Raw genomic sequence first — 20,148 nt, forward strand, 5'->3', positions numbered from 1 at the left:
AGAATTGACTATGAAGAAACCTTTGCACCTATAGCCAGATATACCTCAGTAAGAACAGTCTTAGCCATTGCAGCAGCAAAAGGATGGAAAGTACATCAGATAGATGTAAAGATAGCATTTCTTAATGGAGAGATTGCACAAGAAGTATACCTAGAGCAACCTGAAGGGTTTGAGATTCATGATGTAGAATCTCATGTATGTAAACTCAAGAAAGCTCTTTATGGGCTTAAACAGGGTCCCAGGGCCTGGTATGAAAGAATTGACACTTATCTCTCAGGGCTAGGCTTCTCAAAGAATGATGCAGATCCAAATCTCTACTATAAGCAAGACAAAGGTGATATTCTGATATTGATTTTATATGTTGATGATTTGTTAATCACAGGAAAAGATCACCTCATAGATCAGTGTAAGAAAGACCTTGCTAAAGAATTTGATATGAAGGACTTGGGACTCCTTCATTACTTCCTAGGTTTGGAAGTATGGCAGAATTTTGATGGCATTATACTAAACTAGGGTAAATATACCTTGGACATTTTGAAGAGATTTGAAATGCTAAACTGCAGACCCATGACCTCTCCAATGGAAACAAACCCTCATAAACTTAAGGAAGTAGCAGCAGAATCACAACCCTCAGATCATACTCTATAAGGGCAAATGATTGGGTCCTTGATGTATCTTGTAAATACGAGACCAGATATCTATTATGCAGTTAATGCCTTGAGTCAGTTTATGTGTGAACCAAAGGAGATACACCTGGTAGCAGTAAAACATATCATGAGATATCTACAAGGTACCCTAAAACTTGGTCTCAAATATGAGAGAGTTGAACTAGATCTATACGGATTCACAGATTCAGACTGGGTTGGAAGTGTAACTAACAGGAAAAGCACCTCAGGATGTTGTTTCAGTTTAGGTTCAACCATGATATCCTGGATTAGCAAAAAACAGTCATCAGTAGCACAGAGTTCCACTGAGGCCGAATACATTGTAGCCTTCATGGCTGCTCGAGAGGCAGTGTGGCTTAGGAAGCTGCTTGTGGGGTTATTCGGTGAGCCAATGAAGCCTACAGTTCTTCATTGCGACAACCAAAGTTGTATAAAAAACTTTCAATGAATCCGATGTTTCGTGATAGATCCAAACATATTGAGATTCCATATCATTATGTACGAGACATGGTAGATAGGAATGTGATCCAGTTGGAATACATTTGTACAGGAGATCAAACAGCAGATATTCCTACCAAACCACATTCAAGGGTGAAAGTTGAGCACTTCAGAAAAGGTCTTGGTATGATTGAAATTTAATTTGCTTTGTACTCCTATACTTATTAAGATGTTTTATGTGTAAACTTCTTTGTCATGTTAGGACTTTTATGGGTTTAACCCCCTGTGTTCATGTCTAAGAGGTAACGATCTCTCAAATAATGAACACTTGTATATAGACATTATAAGGTGACGATCTTATGATGTTCAAACCAGTTATCATGTTGGATCTCTGGTATGCCATGGATGTGCCATGATTGTGTTGTGGTAAAATATTTGGATAAAATGTTAGTGCACATACCACAACTTGGATAAGTTGAGAATTTAACTATTCTCATGTGCTTATTCTTAAAGTATTGCGTGCTTAGGCAATACTGATATCACGTGCTTGGGTGATATCTTGTCACCACAAGTTGATGCGATGAACGTTTGTATCACGCGTTTAGGTGATACTTCATGTCACGTGCTTAGGTGATGTGATTTCTTGTATCAGATGATTGATGATACTTCATGTCACATGTCTAAGTGATATGATTCCCTAGAGAGTAAGATTACATAAGGAATACTGACCATCATGAGAAATGTGATGCTAGATATGTTGTCTTTCATTTATCTTCCCTAGCTAAGAGGGAGTGTTGATACATGATAGCCACGGTAAGATAAATGATTGAATGAGAGATAAATGAAGTCTCTCATTCAATCATCTATCTCATCGATAGACTATGATAAGACTTCAGTCATCATTCCTTCATCTGATAAATCTAATTACTCTTCGATATGTTATTTTCGTTTTATGTTATATCAATAATAGTATGCATGATATACGATCTAATTATGATCGTATCCCTCGATTCATATATATAACCTTACTAATAATCGAGTTCTTAACTAATGCACAGAATACCGATTGTTATCGGGTTTATTGTTAACTGCATACATACCGATTGTTATTGGGTTTATTGATAACTGCATACATACCGATTGATATCAGTTTTACTTGTTAATTATATGCACAGCGATTGGTATCGGTTAAACTTGTTAGTTACATGCACACCGATTGGTATCGGTTAAACGTGATTATGATTGAAGAGGTGCGATAAAGTAATATCTTGATCGGTCATGTCTAATAGACATGACCGGTCAAGGTATTGCTTGATCCTCCTTATTGGCATATATATATATATATATATCAATCGGTGATTGTGAGGACATCGAAATTCATAAATGCTCTTTCTCCATCTGCAACATACCAGATAATAATCAGATTTATTATATTAAGAAATAACATATACTTGAAAGAAGAAAAATAACCTTGAATATAACTTGCATCTTGAATTGAAAATTGAATTACATTTACACTTACAGCCTATGAAATGAGGATTGGCAGCAATCCCTCCACTTCTAAAGAGACTGCTTTCAAAGTAGAAAAGAAAGAAGAACCTGATAGTGAATCTGAACTCTCAGATGCTATTGAAGCATTGCTTGTTAGAAAATTGAAAAAGAAATACAAGGGCAAATTACCCTTCAATTGCTTTAATTGTGGAAAAGTTGGACACTTTGCTGCACGATGTCCTCTAAGTGATAAAAACAGTGAAGAGGTAAAACCAGAAAAATTTTACAAAAAGAAAATGTGGAACCCTAAAAAGAAATACAATAGATTTACGAAAAAGAAGAGTCTCCTCACAAAAGAAGACTCTGAAGACGAATCAGATGACTCAACTTGTAAAGGTGATGAGACTCTATTCATGGCAGAAATAGAATCTTCTTCAAAAACTATGACTAGCAAACCTGAAAAACAATCTGATTTAGATCAAAATGAAATTGATCTTGAGGGAGAGTTACTTTGTGCTCTCAAAGAAATAAAGAGACTGAAAAAGCTAGTAGCTTCCCATGAATGCTCAAATCAAATTTTAGAAGTTGAGTTAAATGATTCAAATTTAGCAATTGGAAATCTGAAATCTCTTCTTGATGACAGAAAAGAAAATTGAAACCTTAGAACAACGAACAATAAATCTGCAAAAACGAATTGAACAGTATGAAAGTACAGTGCATTTAAATGATATTTTGGGCAAGCAAAAACAGCACAAGAACTTGACTGGTGTAGGCTTTGAAAAGGCTAAATCATCAAAACAGACCACTAAGCCTGCAAACAAAAAACAATTTCAGGCTTACCACAAAATGACACCGCTTAAATTTGGGTTCTTTCATGGCTATTGCTTTTATTACAATAAGTTTGACCATAAGGTTAACACTTGCAGATTTTTGCTCCACAGAACTCCTATGTTTGGACACAAACAAGCCTATGGCTTTCCAAACACTGTGAAGTGTGTCAAATGTAACACTTTTGGATATACCTCTACTCAATACAAATCAAAAACAAATGTTGATAAGGTGTGGAAAACTAAGTTTGTACCTAGCACAGAGCAATCAATGTTAGTGCAGACTGCATTTCTGTCAAATAGGAAATCATTGTGGGTGTTGGACAGTGGATGTTCACACCATATGACAAGAGACAAAAGTAAGTTTCTTCATCTGGAAGACTTTGATGGAGGTTTTGTAAGATTTGGTGACAATTCAAGAGCTCATGTAAGAGGTAAGGTACATTATTGTTGAATGATTCCACTCCAATCCATGATGTTTATTTCGTTGAAGGATTAAAACACAACTTGTTAAGTGTTAGTCAAATTTGTGACAGTGGTTATAATGTATCCTTTGGTTCTCAAGGTTGTGTTATCAAAAATAAATCAGGTAAAACTGTTGTTGTTGGTTTGAGAACAATTGGCAATGTTTACAACTTGTTTGACTCCACTGACTATGAAAACAATGAAGGCATGTGTCTTATGAGTCAAGTAGAGGAAAATTGGTTATGGCACAAGCGCTTGGGACATGTAAACTTTGATAATCTGGTTAGAATCAATAAGAACTAGAATGTCATAGGTTTACCTATCTTGAATAAACCATCAAACTCTGTGTGTAAGGAGTGTCTGAAAGATAAATAGACAAAAGTATCCTTTAAATCTAAAGAACACTCTTCCACTAAACCATTACAACTTGTTCACACAAATCTATGTGGTCCAACAAGGACACAATCCATCAATGGTGAAAGGTATTTCATGCTGTTTGTAGATGATTATACAAGGATGGTTTGGTTTACATTTCTTAAGCATAAATCAGAAGCTTTTGATAGATTTAAGATTTTTAGAAAAATGGTAGAAAGAGAATCTGATTTAAAGCTTAATGTTTAAGATCTGACAAGGGTGGTTAGTTTACATCACAAGAGTTTATTGACTATTGTGAAAAACATGGAATTAAGAGACAATATGCTGCTCCCCGGACACCTCAACAAAATGGGGTGGTCGAAAGAAAGAATAGAGTTGTCAAAGAGATGGCTCGCACAATGCTCAATGAGACAAATTTGTCTAACAGGTATTCGAAAGAAGTTGTTCACACAGCTTTTTACATTCTGAACCGTGTGCAAATCAAGGTAAAATCCACCTTTACTCCTTATGAACTCTGGTATGGTAAGGCTGCCTCTATTAAATATTTCAAGATTTTTGGCTGCAAATGCTATATTAAGAGAGATGAAGAAAACCTAGGAAGCTTTGATACTAAAATTGATGAGGGTATCTTTCTTGGATACTCCACTCATAGCAAAGCTTATAGATGTTTCAATACTAGGTTGAATAAAATTGTTGAAATAGTTAATGTGAGATTTGATGAGAAGTTGCTTCTAGGTGATAATTTGCAGGATGTTGAGGAGGATACTTCAGTAAGACTTGACAAAGCTCCTAAATTTGTAGAAGCAGAAGCAACAAATGAGGACAGTGAACCAAGTCCTAAAACAAATGAGGAGAATGAACCAAGTCCTAAAGCAGAAACTCCTCTATATACACCCTCCAGGATCATCGCCAAAAGACATCCTCAAAGTCAGATTATTGATGACAGAGATTCAGCAATCTTGACTAGAAGAAGAGCAAAAGTTGATGAACAAGCTCAAGTGGATGAGCATTATTGTTTGGTAACTGATTTTGAACCTAAAACTATTTCTGATGCTTTAATTGATGAATGCTGCTTAAATGCTATGAAAGAAGAAATCAGCCAAATAGAAAAAAATCTGACTTGGGAATTAGTACCAAGACCAGATGATAAAAATATGATAGGTGGCAAATAGGTGTTTAGGAAGAAGCTTGATGAATCTGGAAATGTTGTTAGGAATAAGGCACGTTTTGTTTGCAAAGGCTATGCACAACAAGAAGGTGTAGACTTTGGTGAAACATATGCACGTGTAGCTAGATTAGAGTCAATTAGAATCTGTCTAGCCTATTCTTGCTACAAAAATTTTGAAGTTTACCAAATGGATGTCAAAACTGCTTTTCTCAATGGCTATCTTGACGAATAAATATATATGGAACAGCCGGAAGGCTTTGTTTCTGCAGATAAACCAAATCATGTTTACAAGTTGAAAAAGGCTCTTTATGGCCTTAAACAAGCTCCAAGAGCCTGGTACTCTAAATTGGATGCTCACCTTATAGCAAATGGATTCACTAGAGGTGGAGTGGACAGGAACTTGTATATCAAGGTTGAAGGTAATGACATTCTAGTTGTTGAAGTATATGTGGATGACATTATTTTTTGCTGCAATAATGATTCCTTGTCTAAAAAGTTTTCTAAAATCATGGAATCTGAATTTGAAATGTCCATGCTGGGTGAATTAACCTTTTTCCTTGGCCTTCAAGTAATGCAGCTTGAACAAGGCATTTTTTTGTCACAAACTAAATATGCAAAAGAAATGCTTAAAAAATTTAACACGACAGATTGCAAACCAGTTAGCACTCTAATGGAGACAAGGTAAAAATTGACTAAATCTAATGACTCACCTAAGGTAAATCAATCAGAGTATAGATCAATGATAGGCAGTTTGCTATATTTGACTGCATCCAGACCCGATCTGATGTATGCAATATGTTTGGTTTCACATTTTCAATCCGCCCCTAAACAATCTCATTTGAATGTTGTGAAAAGAATTTTCAAGTACATTCAGGGTACTTTAGACTATGGTTTATGGTATCCTCGAAATAATGATTTCACTCTTGTTGGTTTCACTGATGCTGACTAGGTTGGCTGTGTAGATGATAGAAAAAGCACCAGTGGTGCTGCTTTCTTCCTAGGAGATTGTCTTGTTGCCTGGCACAGTCAAAAACAAGAATATATCACTCTATCTACTACAGAATCTGAATATATTGCAACAAGACTCTGAATATATTGCAACAACAACTTGTTGTACCCAATTAATCTGGATGACTTATCAACTTGCAAATATGGGCATTTTTGTTGCTAAGACAATTTCAATCTTTTGTGATAACACAAGTGCAATAAATCTTTCTAAGAATCCTGTTATGCATTCTCGCACTAAACATGTAGCAATCAAATAACATTTTCTGCGAGAACAAGTGTTAGCTAATGAATATTTTGCACAAGTGGCTGATATCTTTACTAAGGCTTTGCCTAAGGAAGTTTTTGAAAGATTCAAGGAGAGATTGGGAGTTATCTCTCAATCTGTTATTGCTTAAATATTTGCACAGATTCAGGGGGAGCTTGGCTCTCCAAAAGCAGCATTTGGCTGCTCTACTTGATTTCTTGCTGCCCATTGTTATCTCATGCAACATTGTTTCTTCAATTTTTATGCATATATTCTTTGTTACTCTTTGTCCTTGAGACAAAAAGGGGGAGATTTCAGCATCATTGAGATTTGAAAGCTTTGACAAGGGTTTGACAGTGAAAGCTTTGATTTGACAGGTTTTTGATAGTGAAAGCTTTGACAAGTTTTTGAGAGGGCATTTTGGCACTTTTGGGTTTTGGAACATATGGCATACAATGGCTTATAGTGATCCTTGTTCAATGATGGCTTGGTTTTGCCATCAAGGACAAAGGGGGAGTTTGTTACCCTCTTTGTATTTGTCCTTGATAACAAAAATGATATACATTGACATGATAAATGGTTTGACATGGTTCACAGTGATTTACTCTCAGTTTGGTATGCTCAGTTTTTTGATCTCATGTGTTACTGATGATTTCAGTGTATGTGCAGAGCTATCATGTTCATTGGTTTACAGATTGGTACTTTGAGTCTATTGATTCACAAGGTCACATCTCTCCATGTTCATGTGATCCACTAGTTCAAGTATATGAATTGTTCTTTTTGATTGGCATCATGGCATCTCTTTGCAGTCATTCAGTGGTCACATTCTCTTACAACTGAAGCACAATTTGGGTGTTTAGTTTCATATCATTAGCAACATGCTTTCATGATGGCACATATTGCTCATGGTATAATGTATGTGTTCATAGCACACTATTATGTTAGGCAATTTTATGGTTTATACATATCTTCATTAGCACTTTTAGTGCATCGCTTAGTCACACTTTATATATAGCACTTTATAGTGCTATCGGTATTTGTTATATTGTTATTATAGATGTGAAAGCTATCGGGTATCAATGATTTTAGCACATTACATATTGCTTGTCGGCATATTTCAAAGGGCTGACAACTAGTTCTTACTTAGACCGATGATGTGATATTTATTTGGCTTAGTTTGCATACACTTTGAAAGAAGTTTGTGGGACCGATATGTATAGTCATCGGTGATTTGGATTGGTCTTGGCATTTTAATGGTCCGATTTCAAAGAATATAAAACTTGGTAAAGGTTTCGATATAAAGAAAATAACAAACAAACGATAGCATTTCTTTTTGTTTCCTCAAACCCTAAAGAGGGTTGTCGTCGTGAAACATGTTCTAGCAGTTACTATGAGTCATTGGCTTGGACATCATTGTGGATTTCAGTTATGTTGGTCTACAGACAATGGAGATTCGAATGGTGGTTTTTGTGGCCAACATTATGGGGATTTGTTTTACAGATTTTCAGCATCGAATTTTATAAGGGTTTCATCTTTTTGAAATACAATTTTCTTCAGTTTCAAGAAAAATAAAGCAATAAGAGTTTCTATTTTTTTGCTGAATGAAATTTTTCTGTTGAATTTGTATTTAGTTTTATTTAAACCCTAATCTAGGGTTGGGAACCCTACACGAGGGTTACATTTGAAGACTTATTTTTGACACAAACTTGATTGTTATTTAAGGACACCTTTTTATGAGAAAACAATGTTACACAAAAAAAGAGAAATTTGTGGAGAAACAAAGATATTGAATAGTGCTTTGACTGAAACATTATTGAAAAAGGGTTTAGTTCTACTCTGATACAAAAAACAGAGTATTGTGAATAGATTTGAAAAGCTTTATTGACAATCTTTTGTAGTTGGATTTATTGCATAATATAATCTAAAACTCGTTCCATTCATTGATAATTTTGTGATTACAAAATTCATTGCAATTATAAAGTTACTAGTGACTGTAACTTGAGTTGTTTTTTGGCATTGTATGAGACATAGGGATTGGTGCTCCTTGAAGTTTGACACTTCTAAATTCAGTGTACAGAGTTGGTGCTCTTTGAGTTAATAAAAGGATTACTTTGACGAGTGGTTTTTCTACCCCAAGAGGGTTTTCCACTCATGAAATTATTGTGTCATGTGTATTGTTTCCATTTGTTTCATTAGATGATATGCTCTGATACTTGTGTTCATTCTGTGTTGGTGTTATGCAAAGTTGCCCATAATTTTGTAACACAAATGTTTTACAATCTGAAATTCATTTGTTATCCTGTCAATGCAATTTTCATTCACTATCATTAAATCTACAATTCATATTGTGTATAAGCATTTAAAGTTTATTAAGTTTACATGTATTGAATAGTCAACTGCAAATGCTCAAATCAATCATTATGTTAAGTTGGTTCATTGGTCTGCATCTTTGTTCAATGTTCATATAAGGTGTCAAGTGTATTAAAGCTTTAAATTGTGCAAGTTGAATCAAAAATTTCTATTGACTCTGATTCACCCCCCTCCCCTCTCAGAGTCAATCCACTTCCAACAAAGATATTGGAAGGAAATAAGGAAGTCTCTCTCAAAAGGGCAGAAATAATGAAGGGTTGTGACTCTTTCAAAAGGTTATAATTATGAAGGTCGTGACCATTGCAAAGGGTAGAAATGATGAAGAGGTGTGACTCCTCACTTGAGGATATAAGAGGGATGGCAAATTCAATTAGAGAGGAGGCAGAAAAGAGGAAGGCAATAAAAGGAAGCAGCATTTAATCTATAATCAGAAGTGCAGATCTGATTTCAATGATAAGTCAAGCAATGAGGAGATATGACCCTTAAAATGGCTGTCTCTTTTCAAAGGGATGTGTCTCCTAAATGAAATATGAAAGTATAAAGGGGATTCATATCAAGGGATAATACCATGCATATATTAATCAGCAAAGGGGCAACTTATCTATTAGGAAAAGTCACCCAATAAGAGCAGAACTAAAATATAGAATTCATTCTAAGTGAATACAAAAAAATGAATTTAGAGATTCAATCCTAATAAGGATTACCCATTACTCGTTGATATCAAAGAGGTAAAGAAATCAGCGATAGCCCAAAAGGGGACATTACAATTGGTATCAGAGCACCATTCTTGCCAGCCTGAGGGACAGAAGATTGTTGATGCAACTTAGCCAAAGGGCTCAAAGGGCCTTGGAAAGAGAAAGGAAGAAACTTGCATACACCAATAACCCTACACCCAACAAGACAATGAATGAACAAATGAGCAACAAATTGAGGTCCTTCATGAGAGCAAAAAGATGGAGTTAGGCCCACTTTCTGGCTCTAAATAGCTTATGAGCAGCAAGATGGGGTTAGGCCCCCTTTCAAGTTCTAAATGGCTTATGAGCAATAAGATGGGGTTAGGCCCACAATCTGGCTCTAAATGACATATGAGCAGTAAGATGGGGTTTGGCCACTTTTTGTCTCTAGAAGGCTTATGAGTAGCAAGATGGGATTAGGCCCACTTTCGGGCTCTAAATGACATATGAGCAGCAAGATGGGGTTAGGCCCACTTTCTGGCTTTAAAAGGCTTGTGAACAGCAAGGTGGGGTTAGGCCCACTTTCTGGCTCTAAATGGCTTATGAGCAGCTAGATGGGGTTAGGCCCACTTTCTAGCTCTAAATGGCTTATGAGCAACAAGATAGGGAAGGCCCACTTTCTGGCTTTGAATGGCTCATGAACAACAAGATGGGATTAGACCCTCTTTCTGGCTCTAAGTGGCCTACGAGTAGCAAGGCTAGGCCCCCTTCCTGGCTCATGGGAGCAATAAGGAGGGGTTAGGCCCCCTATTGCAATCTCCTCTCCTAACCATATGATGGTTGACTATTAACTTAAAGGGATGATGCATGAATAGGTAAGGCATATACAAGCACCCTGTTGTAAGGTATTCACACATCACCCCATTGAAAATGGGGGCCCCCATTTTTTGCTTTCTAGGTTGTCTTAGAGTCTTTGCTATTAATCTTTGCATTGAAGGGATAGAGTTTCTCAAGTAGCTAGAGGGTCATCATGTCAAGTTGGTCTCCTGAGCGGAGTGAAGTAAGTCATCAAGTGTTGCAGGAATGAGTCGTAGATGAAGGACTTGAGGATTGAACAAACCAAGCAAAGTCAGGTGAAGGAGCTAAGTGAAGAGTCTTTCATAAGGTTGAGTACCTTGCCCCAACTTGAGAGAAAAAAATTCATCGAGACCGTGTACCTTGCTCCCTCGCTGGAGCGAAATTCGCCCAAATACCTTGACCCCGTACCTTGCAAAGGTCCTAGAGCGAAACTTTTATCAAGGCATGTACCTCACGAAGGTCCTAGAATGAAATTTTGATGTCCTATCCTTGCTCGGCTCTCAGAGCGAAATTTCTTCACCAAGTGATGTACCTTCCAAAGGTCACAAAGCAAATTTCCTCTATAAGTGTTCTTAAGGGTCGAATTGATGATACTTTCATGTGGAAAGATTGGCAAACTTAAGGTCAAAACCAACCAAGTGAAAGAAAATTTTGATTAAGGTCATGTACCTTCCTAAGGATCAAGAGCAAATTTTGCCAAGTGAAGCCCTAAAACGAATTTTGAGTTATGTTCTTGGAGAGGTCATGCAGCGAAATTTCTCACCTTGACCCTATCCTTGCTAAGGTCATAAAGCAAATTTCTTACTTCACCTTGTCCTTGCTAAGGTCCTAGAGTGAACTTGTTTCAAAACCTTGGAGCAGTCCTAGAGAGGACCATACCTAGCATTAGTATATCTAGATACATACCTATAGCTCGCATACCTTTCAGCTTATCCACCACTACCAGCCGGTGATTCTTTCGTTGATGCAGCAGTTGATGCAGTAGTTGGTCCAGTCGAGTCTATTGATCCAGCTTATCCATAAGTAGATTCAGTTCTGCAAAAGCCGGTGGGCGTCGGTGGGAAGCAGACAATATAGAAACGTAGGCCTAGGTACCCTAACCAAGATCAGTAGTTTCAGACCCAGCAGCAATTGGCTCAGTAGCGGGAGTAGCAGAGGAAGCAACGGGAAGGGCAAAGGCACCTAGAACAGCAGCTTATCCAGCACAAGATCCAGAAGCTACCGTTTCACCACCACCAACATTTCACCTAGCATCTCTTCCTGTCCCAGTAGCAGCTTTTGAAGATCTAGTTCCAACGGCACCACCTTGAACAGCATCCCTCACAGTAATTTAAGTGGCACCACCAGCAACAACATATAGACATATATATGTTCTTGGTCCAGTTCCTTATGACCGTAAGCGAGATCCAGGTTCCGATTTATGAGATCCATACCCATATCTTTCTTCTCCATTTAGAGATCCAAAGGCATAGATAGTAGCAGCAACAACAGGAGCAAAGAAAGTAGTAGAGGTGGAAGCAAAGGTGGCATGGGTAGATCCAACAGCACATCCAGGAGAAGCAGATCCAGTAGCAAAGCTAGCAGCAGAGCAAGCACCAATATGTATTTTCTAAAGAGAAGATCTTCTCGCAGCAATATCCATTGAAGCTATTAAAGCAGTTAAAGATGCAGTCAAAGCTCCAAGAGCAATTCCAAGTGTCCATGGAGAGGAAATGGAGCGAATTTCTCCAAATCATGTACCTTGCCTCAAACTTGGAGTGAATTTTCATCTTAAGACCATGTAACTTGGCCACCAAAGAGCGAAATTTTTCTCATCAAGTCTTGTCCTTCCAAAGGATCCAAAGCACAATTTCCATGTCCTTCCTAAGGGTCCAGAGCGAACTTGAATATGTATACCTTCGAGAAGTCTTAGAGCGAGTTTTGTCTAGAATCATGTGCGTACCTTGCAAAGGACAGAGAGCGAATTTCATTTTGAGTCTTGTCCTTGCCAAGGTTAGAGAGAGCATTTCATCATTTCTTTACCAAGGTCTTGGAGCAAAATTCTTATCAAGGTCATGTACCTTAGAAAGGACATAGAGCGAATTTTTTTATACAAGTCATGTCCTTGAAAAGAACATAGAGCAAATTCTATTTTTAGGTCTTGTCCTTGCTAAGGACGTAGAGCGAAATTCTTATCAAGAGTCTTGTCCTTTTCCTTTAACCTTGTCCTTCTAAAGGACATAGAGCGAAATTATTTTAAGGTGGTGTACCTTACTAAGGTTCAATAGAGATTTTCATTTTAGGTCCTGTCCTTGCTAAGGACATGGAGTGAACTATTTACCATGACCTTGTCCTTGCGAAGGACATAGAGCGAACTATTCTTACCTTGACCTTGTCCTTCCTAAGGTCCTAGAGCGAATCATGTATGCACCTTGCAAAGGATCCAAAGCGAAATTCATCAAAAGCAAACATTTTGGCGCCAAGATCAATTCAAAATTCGAACTGCTAAAAGAAGAACTTTAATGTGTTAAGTCGGCTAGCATAGAAGGGATACTTTATTATTCTACTTTTTTCAAACTAAGTTGGCTTATTACCCCAAAAGACACACCTTTACCCTAAATTGCATATATAAGGAGGATCAAATTAATCATTTTAACATCAATTCAAAACACAATTCCTCTCCAAAAACAAATTTTGTCAACAGGTCAGCGAATTTCTCCAATTGAACAGCGAACTTCATCAAGTATCAACAATTATAAAAGGCAAATTTATCATTGAAGATCAGGTTGAAGAGAATTTTCTCAGCAAAGGAGCCTATCATACAGCGAATTCATCTTAGGATGGCCCAAATTTGCCCTAGGACATTAAGATTGCATTCCAAACAGTGAATTCATTGATTATTGTCAGTCCTTTAATCAGATTTAGAAAGAAATATCAAAGATTAGATCAAGCTGTATATCATGTGTGTCTGATGTGCAATTGTTCATTTTGCAGGAGGTAAGGAAAAAGATCAAATGGGCCAGGTTCAAGGAGAATCGAAACAAGGATCTCAAGGAGAGAATTTCAGCACCAAGGTCAAGATACAAGGAAGACCTTTTCAAGAAGCCTCATCAACATCAAGAACACCTCAACTGCATGAAGAAGACTCAAAGTGCTGCTAGGTTGAAAGACTTCAAATGTTCAACGGCTGCAAGCAGTAGGGCGGGATATCTTCAAAGTTCTTATTATATCACATTGACATGAAGAGATCATAAGATGGCAAAGGGGAGATCATACAATCATCCTAAGGCAAGATATACAAGCAAGGATTGAAGGAATGACTTGACCATGACAAATACTTCCTATCACCACTATGCAAGATCAAGAGGAAGCTTCATCAGCAAACACTAGAGCATGAAGGAAGGATAACCTACATGGTGAGAATGTTTTACAATCTTGAATTCCCTTCGGGAATCCAAGAATTGAACTCAATACAACGAAGAGCTACATTCAATCAGGTGCACCATTCATCAAGTATGTCAAAAAAAGGAGGATCAACCAAAGTCATCACAAGACCTACATCAAGCATGATTGAAGAAGTAGATAGTTTCAGAAGAGTTAATGAAAGTTTGCTTCTCATCATCATCATCACATTGAGCAACTGAATAATGTTGAGCATAAGAGATATCTCTCAACATCCCTTCATGATGATGAATCAAATCAAGACTATGAAGTGCAAGATAAAGGTGGAATCCTAGTCATCGTCCCAGTCACTACCTCCACTAATCAGAGAGGTCCACATTAACACGTCTTGATTCAATGAACCAAGCTCACCCATGGATGCACAAACTCCAATGTACCTACCCTTGATATCTATTGGTCCACACTCACTGAATGTAATTTTCTCATTGGCTAAGGAGAGTTTGTTATAACAAACCCTAATTAGGGTTTCATTGTAAAATCTTGGCCATTGATGGAGAATCAATCCTGGTCGTTCACTGTAAATGAGCTCTCTACATAAGGCTCAAACTCTTCATTTGTAAAGGTTAATAGCTAATAGTTAGCTAATAGTGAGTAGAATATAATAATAGAAGAATAGCGATTAGAATAGAAGTTAGATTAGAAGGCAAGGATTGTTGCCAAACCTTGTTGTAGAGAACAATTGATTTCATTGAAGTTATGGTGAATTCGATTCGTTACTTCAACAACTCGCATGGTCTTTGCTTCTCAATTTGTTTTCATGTAATTTGATTGAGTGGAGGAATATGTTGAATGTATTTGTGTGGAATCCATTTAGTCCATACCACTAGCCTCTTGCTGATTGTAAGGGTGCCTTGTGTGGTCAACTGGAATGATATGAGTTTAACTTCGAATCATTCTACACTCATTGCTTATGCATTAACTTGAATGGTGATCAATGTTTGATGGTATTGATTCGCACATCTTTGGAATCCCCTTGGAAGATTGCACTGAGCTTGTGTCAAATTGTTCAAGTTGATGGTGAGACCTCGCTCGGTAGGATTCCATATAGTCATTCATCCATGTTCTTACATTCTAGGCCTAGAATATAGCTTCTCAACCCTTTACCTTTTGCCATTTTTTCAAAATCAAGCTAGTTTAGGACCAAAAAAGCATCACAAGATTGCAACATCAGATGATCTAAGTTCCAGCAAATCAAGCATTCAGGCATTCAAATGTAAGTCCCCTTGTGATTCCAGCATAATCACATCAACCAACGGAGCTTATACACACGTAGTGACCCTACATACATGAACCATGGAGTCTTCTCGAATGATCCTTAAGCTAATCTTCAGCATCTGAGAGATTTTGTTCAAGCGAGGATAAGATACTCTCGGGTATTTTATTATGTGTTCGCATGTACATAAGAAACTTATCAACACACCCCACTAGGTAGACCACCCTGAGTGGCTATCCAATGTGCCTACCACTAGGGCCAAGAGGGTGACTATTTGCTCTTGGGGTTAGTGCAAGGATGGCTTCAAGTGGACCTATCATGCTTCCTTCTCCAAATTGCAATGTGTTCAAGTACTAGGGTAAATCTATGGATGCATTCTAGTCAAAGAAAAGGAATCTAATAGTTCCTGTTTTTAGGTGTATGCTCTGTGTTTGCATATATTCATGTGTATACTTCGCGTTTTTTATGTGTATGCTCTGTGTTTGGTTCATACCTGATATGTTCTAGATATGAAAATAACTAGAGTAAACCAAAAAGATATGAATTGCATTTGAGGTCATAGATGTGTGTCATGCTTCTAATCCTCATCTTAATATATGTTAAGATCACCCTTGCTTGGGTCAACCAAATTAAATAAGGATTGGTTTGGGGATCTTCATTATTCAGTTCATAGAAACCTACATTGCTTGAGGACAAGCAATCTCAAGAGGGGTGGACTATATTGTCCCTTCAGAGAGATTAGATTTCCACAGTCCATCATGATTGTTTTTTTTGTTTTCTGGATTTCAACTGTGTAAACCTTTTTGCATCAACCTTTTAGATCATACTCAATGATTTCTGAAATAGAATTTGATAATAAATAATAATAATTAAATTGAAATATAAATAAAAAAATAATAAAATATAATATACTACAATTACAAGTTAATTAAGTTTAATGAGAAGTCAAGAGGCACGCTATGAAGAGTTGTGACTCCCTAGTCCCTCAAACATGAGATATAAAAGGGAGAAGAGTTCATTTGCAAGAGGACAAGGAAGGAAAAAAGGAATAGAGCATAGGAATTAAGGAAAGGTAAATGGAAGGAGAAACAATGGGAAGGAAATAAGGAAATGATTCTCTCAAAAGTACAGAAATAATTAAGGGTTGTGACTCTTTCAAAAGGTGATCATTATGAAGGTTGTGACCATTGCAAAGGGCATGCATGATGAAGAAGTGTGACTCTTCCTCCCTTGAGGATATAAGAGGGAGGATAAATTCAACTAGAGAGGAGGCAGAAAAGAGGAAGGGAATAAAAGAAAGCAGCATTTAATCTATAATCAAAAGTGCAGATCTGATTTGAGTATAAGTCAAGCAATGAGGAGATATGACCCTTAAAATGGATCTATTTTCAAAGGGATGTGTCCTCCTCAATAAAATATGGAAGTATAAAGGGGATTCATCCACCAATCAAATCAAGGAATAATATCATACATATATTAATCAGCAAAGGGGCAATTTATCTATTGGGATAAGTCGCCCAGTAAGAGCAGAACTAAGATATAGAATTCATTCTACATGAATACAAAACAATGAATCTAGAGATTAAATCCTAATAAGGATTATCCATCACTCGTTGATATCAAAGAGGTAAAGAAATCAGTGATATCCCAAAAGGGGATATTACACTAGGCTGCATAGTCTCTATTAACATTCCCTTATTTCTCACCTCACCCTCCATATGCAACCCATTCACCTCAATCTTCTCAACTAGGGCCATTTTTTAAAAAAAATTTACTCCTATTATACTTATGCACGAAATATGAGAATAAACCCTTTGTTGCTGCCCATATAGTCTTTACTGCACAAATGACAGCCATACTCTAGTCCCCCCTTAAAAATTTATTTTCTTTGTCTATGGCTGTTACAAGTAGTTAAAAAAATATTAAATGGGTCTTCTGCTTAATTTTTTAGGAGATTGGAAGGGAATTCAAATGGGCCTTTTGAACTGACAATCCTCGCTACACGCCCACTCCCAGAAAAAGCCCCAATAGTACTTCTATGCTTTCTTTGTTGAATTTGAACCATTTCACCCTCACTGCTACTTTTTGATTCTTTGTTGAAAATTCAAAAACATAACTACAAGTACAAGCATAAAATAAACAAAAGACTCTCCCTAAGTGTTTCGAACTTAAAAAAAATGAAAAGAAATTTAAGCAAATGAACAATGGATGGTAAACTTATACGGTGTAGATTTGATGCTCTCTTGCCTTCTTCCCACTACTATTCTCCTCTCCTTATAGCTATTCTCTTTCTTTGCCTTCTTCACAAATTGGAAAATGACAAAATGGATTTCTTTTATTTTTAGTTGTTAATGCGGCTGTACTGCCCCACCCAAAACTTCAAGATTCAAAACTAAAATTTATTTAATGTCCATATAATTCTGTGGGCCTTGAAAAGATATTAGTTGCTGATCATAAATTACTGAAGATAGGCTGCAGCAGATCCAAGCATAATATTAAAGATAAATCAATATTTATCATTCATTAGTCATACACCTGCAATTTCCCCAAAGAAAACATTAAATAATAGTTAACTTGTGTTCCATTTGTTCCTTTCTTTTGTTGGCTTGGGCTATTGTAGTTTTCTTTCTTTCTCTTTTTATAGCCCTTAAAGATCGTTGACTTAATTGCATCAACTATTTCCCTCAAGCTGGCAGGAACATGCTCTGATACCACTTGTAATGTCCCCCAATTAGAGATACCCAGTTTCTGCCCTAATTGAAGGGGAATAACGGTTGAGATTCTTGTTGCCTTCACTGAAACCCTGCAAGTAAGTTAGAAATATATAACCATATTTCATTAACAAGGATACACCAATCATACATATGTGAGATATGGTTCTAATTACAATATTTAATTATGCTTGATGAGTTCAATCATAGAGGGCATAGAAGGGGGTGACTAGATAGGGTGCCCTACACACCCTCTACCCTAGGCCCAAGGGCAGATCTCATTCCCCCTTGATCTCATGTGGCCAATACCATATGATGTGGAATACCTAGTGAGGTATTCTGTCATCGTTTTCCTGAATCTCGTCATCCCTTATCCTATGTCTTATGATTAACACGTTTATTCATCATGATAGAGAGCATGAGGGCTGTCACAGTAAGGTGCCCAAGAAATCTATCCTTCATAGGCCCAAAGGCAGAACCCTCTGTACCCCTTTGGCCTCATGGGACTTCCCGGTCTTATACCAATAGTTGGCGTGCCTAGAAGGTGACCCCATCACCATTTTCCTCTAACTGTAACTTCTCTCCCTCTATCATGACTAGTAACGCTCAGAATAAACCAACAATAATATCTCATTATTCAGATTTATTATAGCAGATATGAGCATGATATATTGTCTCACAAGGATATCCAGAATATTAGCAGTATCCATTATAAATATGCAGAATATCGATATGATGAACATGCAGAAATATACAGAAACTCTTATGCAAAAAAATGTCACAACTATTGCTACAGTACTAAATGTATGTGCACAGGAAACTCATACCAACTGGACTGTTAACCCAATTAGCTCAGAGAGATGTCTAATATTCTTGTAGAATCTGAATCCTATTGTGCCTCCCTTGGACGATGGAATGTGTGTCTTATATCCTCCTTCAAATGCTGAGAAATTGTGCTCCTTCCCAAGGGTTTGTGTCATTTGTGAGAAGACATCTTCCTTTGATTAATCACTGCCCCTTCATGATCTTATTAAACTGATTAACTAATTAATCTGTTAAGTAATCTTGGTGGATTAATTCGATCCACTTCATCAACCCATTGCTTTCATCCTTGATTGTCAAGAAAATCCGATATGGGTTAAGGCGATTGGGTTATGGGATCCAATATCATGAAATTGTGATGTCTTACTGCGTAAGACAATTTCATCACCTGTTGCAGTTTCTCTGATGAAGGCTATTAGTTTGAGGGCATGACAGTCCTCTCTTTGCTTGTCCTCAAGCAACTTTAGATTCGGATGGTCAAATATCTCAGCTCCCTCCCAAGATGCATCTTTAGTGGGTAGGCCTTTCCACTTGACAAAGTACTCCTCGATAGTTTTTTTTCTTAGCCTCTTTTCTCGTACATTAAGGATAGTCTCTGGTTCCAATATCAGTTTGCCTTTGTCATCTAGTGGTGGTAATTCAGCACCAGGGGATAACATGTTGTCCCAATACTTTTTTAAGGCGCGATACATGAAATACATTGTGAATTCTGCTATTAATGGGTAGTTGCAACTCATAGGCTACTTCTCCTATCTTCCTCAAAACTTTATATGGCCCATAGAATTGGACCTTAAGCTTTTCTGCTCCACTAACCTTGAGTGATGACTATTTGTATGGTTGCAACCTCAAGAAGACCAAATCTCCGACCTCAAATGTTCGTTTAGTTCTCTTTGTATCGACGTACAACTTTTGCTGGTTTTGTGCTTGGTGGAGGTTGTCCTTAAGGGCATCCATGATGTCCATATTTTATTGTATGAAATCCCTAGCCTCTAGTAACCTGCTTTCTGAATGAACCTAGTCACTGAAGGATGTTGGTGTGTACCCATATAGTGCTTGGAAGGGACTCATCCCTGCGGATATGTACTCGCCCAAGTGAAGCCACTTAATCCATGCATTATGCTGCGCTATGACATAATTTTGTAAGTACCCTTCTAACCGTTTGTTGACAATCTCTGTTTGTCCATCAATCTATGGGTGATAACTGGTACAGGGAGTTAACTCTATTCCGACTATTTTGAATAGCTCCTGCCAAAATAAGCTCTGGAAACAGTTGTCTCAATCACTCACAATGATTCAAGGTAGCCCATGTAATTTGAAAGCTTCTCTAAAGAAGACTTAAGTGTGCAAAAATCAATATGTAAATTGTATTTTGGTCTGG

General features: G+C 37.2%; 1 protein-coding gene across 4 annotated transcripts in view; it reads right to left on the bottom strand.

Annotated features, from left to right (window-relative positions):
* The window catches only part of LOC131063178 (uncharacterized), a 166,821-nt gene that overhangs the window by 37,003 nt on the left and 109,670 nt on the right, over nt 1–20,148 (bottom strand). The window lies entirely within an intron of this gene.

The sequence above is a fragment of the Cryptomeria japonica genome, chromosome 11, assembly GCF_030272615.1.
Source record: "Cryptomeria japonica chromosome 11, Sugi_1.0, whole genome shotgun sequence".
Lineage (NCBI taxonomy): Eukaryota > Viridiplantae > Streptophyta > Pinopsida > Cupressales > Cupressaceae > Cryptomeria > Cryptomeria japonica.